Source organism: Tiliqua scincoides, chromosome 6, assembly GCF_035046505.1.
Source record: "Tiliqua scincoides isolate rTilSci1 chromosome 6, rTilSci1.hap2, whole genome shotgun sequence".
Classification (NCBI taxonomy): Eukaryota; Metazoa; Chordata; class Lepidosauria; order Squamata; family Scincidae; genus Tiliqua; species Tiliqua scincoides.
The window spans coordinates 12,157,508-12,168,001 of NC_089826.1; the positions used below are offsets into that span (position 1 = coordinate 12,157,508).

Below are 10,494 nucleotides of genomic sequence, written 5' to 3' on the forward strand. Positions count from 1 at the left end.
CTGCTCTATTTTATTATATTAAATATTGAATTTAAATGAAGGGCCTTGCAGTTATTGCACTCATTGGCTGGAACATTCAATGGCAGGTACAAGCTCACTTCTTTCTGAGCAATACAGCAGAATTTCAAGAGCTAGATCTTTTTTTTACTTTTTGAAAATGTTTTTCAAACAGCTAGATCAGGGTGTCAAACATAAGGCCCATGGGCCGAATGCGGCCCTGGAAGCAATTTATCAGGCCCTCATTATAATTGGGCTCTCTCATATCTTGAAAATACGAATAAGAGTTGCACATTTTCTCTTCTGCTATTTGCAGCTAATGAGTTCCTAAGTGAGAAAAATTGCTCATTTCTGATCATTATTTGCTTGGTTAGCAACCTTCAGTCTCAAAAGACTATGGTATAAGACTACAGCACCCGGTATTCCCAGGCGGTCTCCCATCCAAGTACTAACCAGGCCTGACCCTGCTTAGCTTCCGCGATCAGATGAGATCAGGCATGTGCAGGGTAACAGTTGACGTAACTACCTGCTTAATGACATCACTTCTGGCCCTCAGTAGGTACCATGAATGCTAACTTCAGCCCTCTATATGAAAGGAGTTTGACATCCCTGAGCTAGATACTTTTGGGTTTTAACATTCAGACATGGGCCTCGAATATCCCTTGGAGGTGCAGCCCACATAGTTCCTCCCTACTGACTGCAGTAATACCGGGTGGCCACAGAATCTCTGTGCTGGAGATGGTGTGGAGTTGGGATTGGTCATGTAGGCCAGCACAGAGGCTTTGTGGCCACCCTGCAGAAGGAAGTGAGAGAGTGTTCTGTATAGGAAACCCTGTGTAGTGTTGTTATCTGGTGTGCTCCCTGGGGCATTTGGTGGGTCGCTGTGAGATACAGGAAGCTGGACTAGATGGGCCTATGGCCTGATCCAGTGGGGCTGTTCTTATGTTCTTATGTTCAGTGTTCTGCAGCATTTTGCAGTGTTCCTTGCAAGTTCTTGTTCTTAAGCAAGTTTCTGGTATGAACATATGAAACAGCCTTATACTGTCATACCATTGGCCTAGGTAGCTCAGAATTGCTCTGAGCAGTAGTGAGCCTCCAAAATTTCAGTTGGGGGTCTTTCAGGCCTGTAACCCGACTTTATCTAGAGATGCCAGAAATTAAATTGTGGTGAGCATATCCTATGATGAGCCTATGGAGTAGGTACAGTCACCCCATCTTCCTTGGTACGGCTTGTCTTTAGTTCAACCTTTCCTGCAGCATTAAAGAGAAAGACAAGTCAGTATGTCTGTTTTTGCTCCACCAAGGAGGGATTTGGCTCTTTTCTAGTTCAGTTGCACAACGGGGTAGATTTTGTGCTACAGTGCAGCTTTCTGGCATACAGTTGATTAAGCAACGGTGCTCTAAGGAGCCCCACTCAACTATGAGATAATCTCTCATCTCAGGGGGTTCTTTGGGGACACAATAAATCTTGCATCAATCTTGGTTGCCCGTGTAGATGAACCGGAAACTCCAGCAATCATCAAGTTCCCTTGCACCTTTCTCTTTAAAGAATTCCACAATGTATTCTTTAAATACTCCTGAAAAAAAAAATCAAACTTGAAATCTCATAAAACAGCATTATTCTACTTGAAAGCCGGGCCAGCCCACCAATGGGGTGTGTCTGACACAACTGCTTCAAGTGGTAGGTCTGGGGCAGTGAGCCTCTTCCACCCTGCTGTCCACCTGCTGGTCACTTCACCCTGTTCTCCTATGTTCTCTCCTTACACTGATTTTCTTCTGCTTTATTGAGAGCAAGAGAGAAGAAAGAGCTTAAAGCGAGCAAGAGGTTAAGAACAGTGCTGACCCATCTCTTTCTCCAGCAAGGCCGTCACATCAGCAATCGTGGCCTAGGGGAGACAGCAGGGAGGCACTGCAATCCTGTTCTGATTACTTCCCTTCTAGAGTCCCCATCAAAATAGGATTGCTCCACCACTACTGCAGGCCTTCTTCAAAACAGGCCAAGTGGTGCATGTCTAATATGCCACACCTACCCTGTTTTGAAGAAGGGCCTGGTGAACAAGGTGGCAGCAACAGCAGAGGTAGAGCAAGGTCCAGGCACATTGATGCATATGTGCAAAAAAACAGGGGTGGAAAATTGAGGTGCCGCTTTGGGTATCACTTCACCTTGGCTTGGGCATCTCTCATGGGGGGGGGGGGTGAGAGAAAGAACAATGCAATTTGATATATATATATATTTTAGCACAAGGAGACAGAAGGTACTAGTGCGAATTTTACTTCAACCGTAAACAATTAGCTTCACCCCCCCCCCCCCATGAACGTATAGATCTACCTTTAGGGTACTTATTAAGGATTATTGAGTTAATGTGCGCAAAGCACTATGAACATTCAGAAGTGCTACGTAAATACAAAAGAAAAGTGAATGAGTATTCTGCAAAGATGTAAAGGTACCTCCAGTTTGAGACCACCAAAATGTGTACAAGTCTAACAAAATATAATAGGATCCAACATTTACTATTATCACCATTCCATTCCCAAACTCCTTTCTGGAATTCTGTTTGGGAGGGCCAACTGTTAAGCATCGTTTCTTCATTACGGTAGAGTTTATATACCTCTAAAAGAAGATCTTTCCCAGAGGTCTCTGTAGATGGTGCTTTAGTAAGCAAAAAATGAACTCTTCTGGCCATTTTGCAAGGCGTTTTAAGTGAACATGCCGATGAGAATGCTGAATAGAGAAGGAATCGAGAAAACCCAGTGGTAATTATTTGCTACAATAATGCCAAGAGAATGGTATGAAGGCATGAGTTGATGGGGCTGCCTCCATTGCATTGTTGACGCTAAGTAGGCCTCATCCTGGTCAGCAGCTGGATGGAAGACTGCCTGGGAATGCATTTGCAATGACTTTTTTTTCTGGCTCAGTGAAGTTGCTTTTCTTTCCTTCCTACCCATTTAACACCCCCCCCCCCAATGACTCAAGTTAGCAGCAAGAATGTCATCAAAACACTAATTCATATTTAAGTCACGTACATTAGCCAAAAAATATTTCAGGAGTAATCTCTTATTTTTAAATCCCAGTTTCTATCCCAATTGTTCCCATGGCTCACAGCAGTTAATAACAGTTAAAGAAATAAAAAAATATATATCCCATTTCTTTTAATCCTAGGAGAGTTAAGGTGGGTGTAGAAGCAACTTTGCATTTTTCAAAGCAACTAACACAAGCCAGAATGCCAAAACCCTTAACTGGAGTTTATACTCATTTCCTAAAGATGGTGTTTTTCTACCTGTTTTTTTTTATTAGATAGGCATATATAAAGCTCCTTTATTCAAAGCCCAATCATGAACCAATGATACAGCTAGTCCAGTTTTGCCTACTCTAGTTGTCAACAGCTCTATAAGTTCTCAGATCTTTCCCAGCCCTCGGATATCTAAACTGAAATCATGCACATTGAGATGGGCCTTTCTGTCCATGCCCTTCTATCCATTGAGTACCAGTCCCTCCCACACATAAGAGAGATTGGAAAACTAAAGACAGTAAAATAACTTTTCAGTATAATGGTTACAATTTAAAAAAAAAAAAAAAGTATCACATTTGTTTCCCACCCTTCCTCCAAGATGCCTAAGGCATAAGGAGTTATCCCGTTTTATCCCCACAACCCGTGGGGTAGCTTAGGCTGAGATATTGATTGAGCCAAGGTCAGGGAGCATGCTTTATAGCTGAGAGGGGACTTGATCCGAGGTCTCCTTGGGCCAACTCCAGCACTGTCCTCTTCAGTGGCTCATACATTCATTGCTCTGTGCTAGCCATATATCCAGGTTTTTTGTGGTTCTTTTCAGTGCAAAAGATTGAGATGATGAATTCTAAACTCCATTCCAAGTCCATTATTCTTTGAAAGGGAATTTTCAGTAAGGTTGCAAAACACAGCTAGGCCCTCTGATGTTCTCCAGTGAGATTTTTACACGCCCCAGATTTTCCCTACTCTTCTTAGCAACTGAGTATGAGTTTGCATCCTGCCTCCAACAACAACTTTTGCCTTTCAATTATTGACCCCTGTGCTAGGAAGCCATTAAATAATGGCTACAGATATGCTAGCAAAACACACACACTCATCCCTTCTGGGAGCCGCTCATAAACAGCCTCTCTGAGCAAGCACACACATCTCAAACAACAAGAGGACCATTTTCTAGTAGCCAGCATGCAAGCAGCAATAGCCAAAGGCAGCTAGTATTTCCACACGAAATGATTCCCCTCTCACACTCCTCCAAATTATTCTGGTATTGCAAAGTCCCCCTGCCATATGTCACAAAAACAAACAGGATGTTTGCAAAAGAGTCCATGCTCTGAAACAGCAAGTCAGAACAGGGGTCCTTCTGGAAAAGAAAAGATTTGGGGAGCTTTCGGCTGAATAGCTCTGACCATCACTTAACAACATTTCATTTCATTTCACAACAATGGGAGAGGACACACAGCTCAGCTCGAAATGGAGTAGGTATAATTTAGGGTTGTCAGATGTCCCTTGCTTTATTGGCACATCTCACCCTAAAGGGGGGGGAGCCCCTGATCATCAGCTCTCTCTCTAACATTCCTTTGTTTTGAAATTTAGATCCAGCAACCCGATGAATGCCACCTTATGCCACAAGGAGAAAGAAACCCCAAGGGAAGAGCACCCAAAACTCAAGCATCCATCAGACATTTCCCCTGAACAATCATTGTTTCCAACATGTCGAGTGCCCCAGAGATCCTTTGCTTTGCTTTCTCCTTCTCATGTTGTTTAAAATCAAGCCTGTATGCATGTGTTTGAGCTCAGCACAATCATTGTCTATCTTCCCTGTCAGCGGTGCACTCTCACACACCCCTCTTCGTTGGCCTTGCATGAGAGAATCGGCATCCTACCAGTAGCCAGTACAGCAAAAACTGTGAAAACCAGCCTAATTTACACAAATATTGCTCTGTTCCTGTCTCCATCTTCATTTACTCCCTTTAAAAATAAAAAGGCACCTAGCTCTGTATATAGGCATGATTTTTGTCTTTTACAAAAAGTCACAGAGAACAGGCTGGAAAACCTGCATTAAAAAAAACAGTGAGGCTCTGCAGCAAAGGCACCCATGTAAACAAGCCTAGAGAGTCACCCAACTGGAGTCTCTCTCCAAAACAAGTCTCTCTCATTAGACTGATCTGCAAAATTTTGACCTCTAAAGAAACAGGCAAACTAGAAGTATATTTTCATAGGGAAAATGAAAGAGAAAGATGCTAAAGCGAAAAATGCTATCGGAACATTTCTTCTTATGGTAATAGCCAGGTTGTCAGGGTCTGTTCCTGTAAAGCTACATTGATTCCACTGCAGTCTTTATAAGGAATTTGTAGGTTATCCCTTCACAACACAGAGCCAAGCTCTGCGTGCGTGTATGCGATTTGCAGGCACACATGCTTAACAATTGTCCCAAACAGTGTTTTTATAGAACACAATCCTTTCCCTACTTCATGTACATTGGAGTGTTTTGCAAGACAGTGATGTTTGTCTTGAGAAATTGCTTCCTGGCCGGGGGGACGTCTCCCCCTCCTACAACCAACACTTGGAATTTTCCTTCCCCATCTTCACCTCTCAGCCATGACCCCCCTACATATGCATACATATCCCACCAACAGAGTTTTCAATGTACATACACCTTTCATGCACATCACTGCTGGGAGAAGAAGCCTCGAGAATTGGTGCGGAGGGGGACGATTTTAGAAGTTCCATGAATGCCACTTTTTAAAAGCAGAGTATATATACAGACACACTTGCCCCCATACAAACAGGTATGACCTGGCTAAACATGCCTTCAAAACAAAATCACAGAAGCCGCAGCACTGTCAGCGGACCTGGGAATGGGGCACAGCTGCACTGTTTACATCCCCCAGCTTGCTCAAACACTCTCACATCCGCCCAGGAGCTGTCCATTTATGCACACTGCCATTCACCTAAACAACCTAAAGAGAAAGGCACATACAACCCAAAGGAAAGGGCAAAGATGCTCACCCAGCAGCAGCGATGGTCTTCTTGCCTCTGTTAGCAGTTTACTTCATTAACCTGCTTCTCTCTCTCCCTCTCCCCCCCCCACACTTCTCCCCCCTACCAGTTATTATTTTTAACAGCAATCAATATTCATCACCCCACCTCCTCACAAAGACAGGCGCTCTAAGCCAGAGCATAGCAGTAGCTTCCATCACCTACCATTCCAGGCTTGTGTCCTCCTCGCCTCCTGGGTGCAGCAACCTTTCCCCCCCTCCAAGCCACGACCTTACGTGGTCTTTGGAGACCACATTCCAAACTGGGAGGGAGGAGGAAAAGATGGGTGGCGATGGCAGGGTGCTCAATGGGATGGGAGCTAGAATGATGGGCAGGTGGCAAAGAACCTGGTTGAAAGTGGAAGGGGGAGAGAAACACAAAATAATATTTACTGATTGTAGATTTCAGGAATCAGCATAGAGAAAAAAAAATCAAAAGCATGAGGAGAGGAAACAGGAGAGGGATACAGGTGGGGAAATAAAAGGACAGAGGAAGGGGGGATGTGGCTTGCTGAATCACCCTCTTTTACTGTCTGGAGACCATTGTGCATCGTGATGCTGGCTGTACCATTGTGGAACCTACCAGAGGAGACAGGCAGAGGGCTTGGGGAATGGGGCTGCTATGGCAACCGAAAGGAGCACACATGACGTCAAAGCGCATAGAGGTCTCGAGAGGAGAGGTGGGGAGAGGGGGAAAAGGAGGGGGGAATCTAATCTGCAGCTATAGCTATTGTATCTCCCAGTGAAATCAGTAGGGAGGGAGAAAGAGACAGGCAGAGCAGCCTGCAAACACAGGGCTGAATAAGCTGCTGGCAGGGTTTAGCAGCAGCAGCATCTACAAGGCTGGGCTATGCACTGTAGGGAATCAGGGAAGGCTGGACTGGATGCAGCAGTGACCTCTCCCATGGCACTGGCTATTGCTGTGCCCCATGCAAGCAGCAGCCCCCGAAACACACCATTTGAGAGCCATCCAAGCCTGCAATAAATCTAAATGGCCACTTTGGTCAATCAGCGCCAAGGTCCATCTGCCCTCTTGGGCTTCCCGACAGCCTCTTTTCTCTGCTTTTTGGGTTTGGTCTGCTCTCGGGGTTGCTTCCACCACAAATTTTTGACTCAAAAACATCTGGAAAACCAGTTCCTGGTAACTCCCCTCTCAAATCCTATCAGTTCCAAAGAAGGGGCAGGTTTCAGCATTTCAACTCATCACATTGTGGATGAACCAACAGCACTGTCCTGTGCATGTCTACTCAGAAGTAAATCCCATTATAGTCATTGGGACTTACTCCCAGGTAAGTGTGTATAGGATTGCAGACTTGGTCACCTGCCTTTCTGTGTATCTTGCATCCTCATCATTTGCTGACCAACTCTTGCCAATTGACTAAGTGAGGAATATCAGTGCGTTCTGGGAAGCGCGCAGAAAATGCAGAAGATGCTTATTTAGAAAGCAAGTGCAATCACAAGTGTGCAGTTCTATCTGGGAAAAGCCCAGTGACTTACCACCAGCACGGATGCTGCTTAATGGCTGTAAGCATGCAGGCTAAGCACTTGCTAAAATTCTTTGAAACTGATGTTAAGGCACAAGACAGGGCTGGCAAAAGTGAAAGGGAAACAGGAACATTACCCAATCTCCTCTACCACCACCCCATCCCCATGCACAAAAAAAGACACACAGCTCCAAATTCCACTCACATTTTTTTACACCATCATGGGAACTGTCCCTCTCTGTCTTCAAAAAGAATTCAATGGTGTCTTAACCTCAAGGGAGCTGCCAACCCACCATTCCTTTGTTAAAGTGCTGGCTAAAAGTTGGAGTGCTTAGTAAATGCCTCACCTGTAGGAGATAGTTGTTAAGAGATGGTACCTGATTGGGAGGGGGGGGAATCTGTGTGTTTGCTGCAAGAGCTTTGAGAGGGTCACACACATACACACCTCCTGCTGAAGAAAAAAATGAGGGAGCAAGAATCAGCAGCTGACATTTGTTGCCTAAATGTGAATCATGTGGGGCGCTGGGCCTCTCTCTGTTGATCTGACATGGGGCAACAGAGGTGCCTGGTTTGCCTCATCTTATGTTCTGATGGTATACTTCTAAAGAAAGCAAATTTTACAAAAGTGCCATTAGTCTGCAATGCTCTCTCGTTTAAAGGAATCCAGTCCCAAGTAGTGCTGCCCTATAATGTCTCAGTGCTCAGCAGAGCCGGTCCTAGGGTAGGGTGAACTAGGATGACCCTCCCCAGGTCCCACATTTTGAGTGGCACCATCCTTCAGGAGGAAGAGGAGGATTGCTGTGAATCCTGCAAGCAAGTGATGAAGGCATATACAGTCAGTTCTTGTTATATGCAAATTTGCTAACTTCAAACCCGCTTATCTGATAGGGGCAGAATAGTGTGTCAGTAAGCTGGGGCAGAAGGGGGGGCTCAGCGCAGCTACGAGCAGGCAGGCTGGGGCGCAAGAGGTTGTAGGAGGAGGAGAAGAGACAATGGCCTCCTTGTGAGCAAAAGGCAGCACTGGTGCTGTGTAGGGGAGAGAGGACAGTACAGGGGTACCCCCTTATCTATGGGGGTTAGCTGAAACTACCGGTACAGACAAAAGCCTGTCCTCACAGCCTGGACCCTCCAGAGGGGAGAAGAGCCAGGCTCCCCTCACCTCCGGAAGGGGCACATGTAGGGGAGCCTGCGAACCTGATCTGTGGTTAACTGAAACCACAGATAAAGGATCTGTGGATATGGGGCCCCCCTGTGTATGGTATACAGCCAACTGGGAAGGAGGTTGCAGTAATCATGTCCAGCCAATTATACTCCTTATTTTTTGTGCAAAGTTGTCTGGATTGGGTCAATTTCCTGTATTGAACAGACATTGGAAGGCTACCTGAGGGTTACTCGGGCTGGGGAAAGCCCATGGAATGAGCCTAGAGAGAGGTGAAGGAGGAAGAAGGGTGAAGCAACCCTCGCCCCACTGCTGAACTCTGAGGTCTCATTGTTGGGCCAGCAACCTTCAGTGAGTTGAGGAATAGCCAGTATGAAGGAGGAAGCATCAGATGTTGATGAACCCTCACTATTACCAGCCCTATAATCTTCAAGGTAAGATTCAGGTTCATAGAGTGAATGGTGAAGAAAATCTCCAACCTAACCCCATTTTTCCCCCATAGGCTCAATCAGTGGTTCCCAAACTCTCATGGAGAGTTTGGGAACTGGCAAGTATTTGCTGGGAAGGGACGTGGGAAGGAGAGGGGGCAACAAGATCAGGATGATTGTGCTGCTGCTGGGGTGAGAATGGGTTTTTCCTTCTTACCTGGACGTCACTATGGCTCTCTGGAGGGTCTGGGGTGCCTGCCAACCCCTCTGCAGCAGCTCCAAACCGCTTTGAAAAAGAAAAGAAACCATCTCATGTTTTTGTTCTGAAACCAGAAGTTTTTTTTTTCTTTATAGTAGCAGTTTGGCCCTGCTGGGAGGGCTGCAGAGGGGAGTCGCAGGACCCTCCAGAGAGCCATAGGACCCCAGGTAAGTAGGAAAAACTGCTTCCCCGCCCAGCAGCACACAATTATCCCAATCATTTTGCTGCCATTGCTGTTACCCCCCCCTTAAGAGGGCAGAGGCAGAGCTTCCCTGGCTGGGGAGTCATGATGCCCTAGTTTAGGAGCCTCTGGGCTCAATGATTCAGTATCCGCTAATTTGGTATTCACTTGGTTTTTCAGGAACCTAACCCCTAGCAGATAACATGAACTGACTGTACCTCATCACTGCTCCCTTGCAACTAGTATTCAAGACTCGTAGCTATCTGAGTTAGTGGCCCTTCTGCCTGTGGTAGTGAATTCCATAGATTTATTATGAGCTACATGATGAAGTACCTGCTTTTGTTCATTCTGAATCTCTTGGCAATCAATTTCATTAGAAGACCTCTTGTTCTAGTATTGTGGGACATGGAAAATAACTTCTCTTCATACCAAGAATAATTTAGCCTCAGAGACCAATCCTAGCCCACACATCTTCCAACTGCACTAACACACATTGCATACATTGGTGGGGACACACAACCAGATGGCCTGGGAGAGGTACCACTCTTTAGGTTGTCAAAGGAGCCCCTTGGACCTACACCAGCTCTTTTGCTGGTGTAAGGCTGAAGAAAGGCAAGGGCTGGGAGAAAAGGGATAGCATCCCAGCATGTGCTGCTCCCAGCACCCACTCCTTCCTGCCCTTAAAATGCTCCCTGCCCAAAACACCCCTGTGTGATGGGTGCCCTGTTTTCCCCTTCCCCACTATTTGCCTATCACTTTACACCTATTGACATTGAACCACATTTGCCATTTTGCTGCCATTCACCCAGTTAGGAGAGATCTTTCTGGAACTCATGGCAGTCCCTTCTACCCAGCTGAATAGTATGATGTCATCTGCAAACATAGCCACTTCATCCCTTCTCTTTAACTCCGGGTTGGTTATAAACAAGTTTAAAAGTGCCAG

The 10,494-nt window shown here is 45.7% G+C and overlaps 1 pseudogene; it reads right to left on the bottom strand.

The window, feature by feature from the left end:
• Positions 1-401: 401 nt before the first annotated feature.
• On the bottom strand, positions 402-521 carry LOC136656520 (5S ribosomal RNA; annotated as a pseudogene).
• Positions 522-10,494: the final 9,973 nt, after the last annotated feature.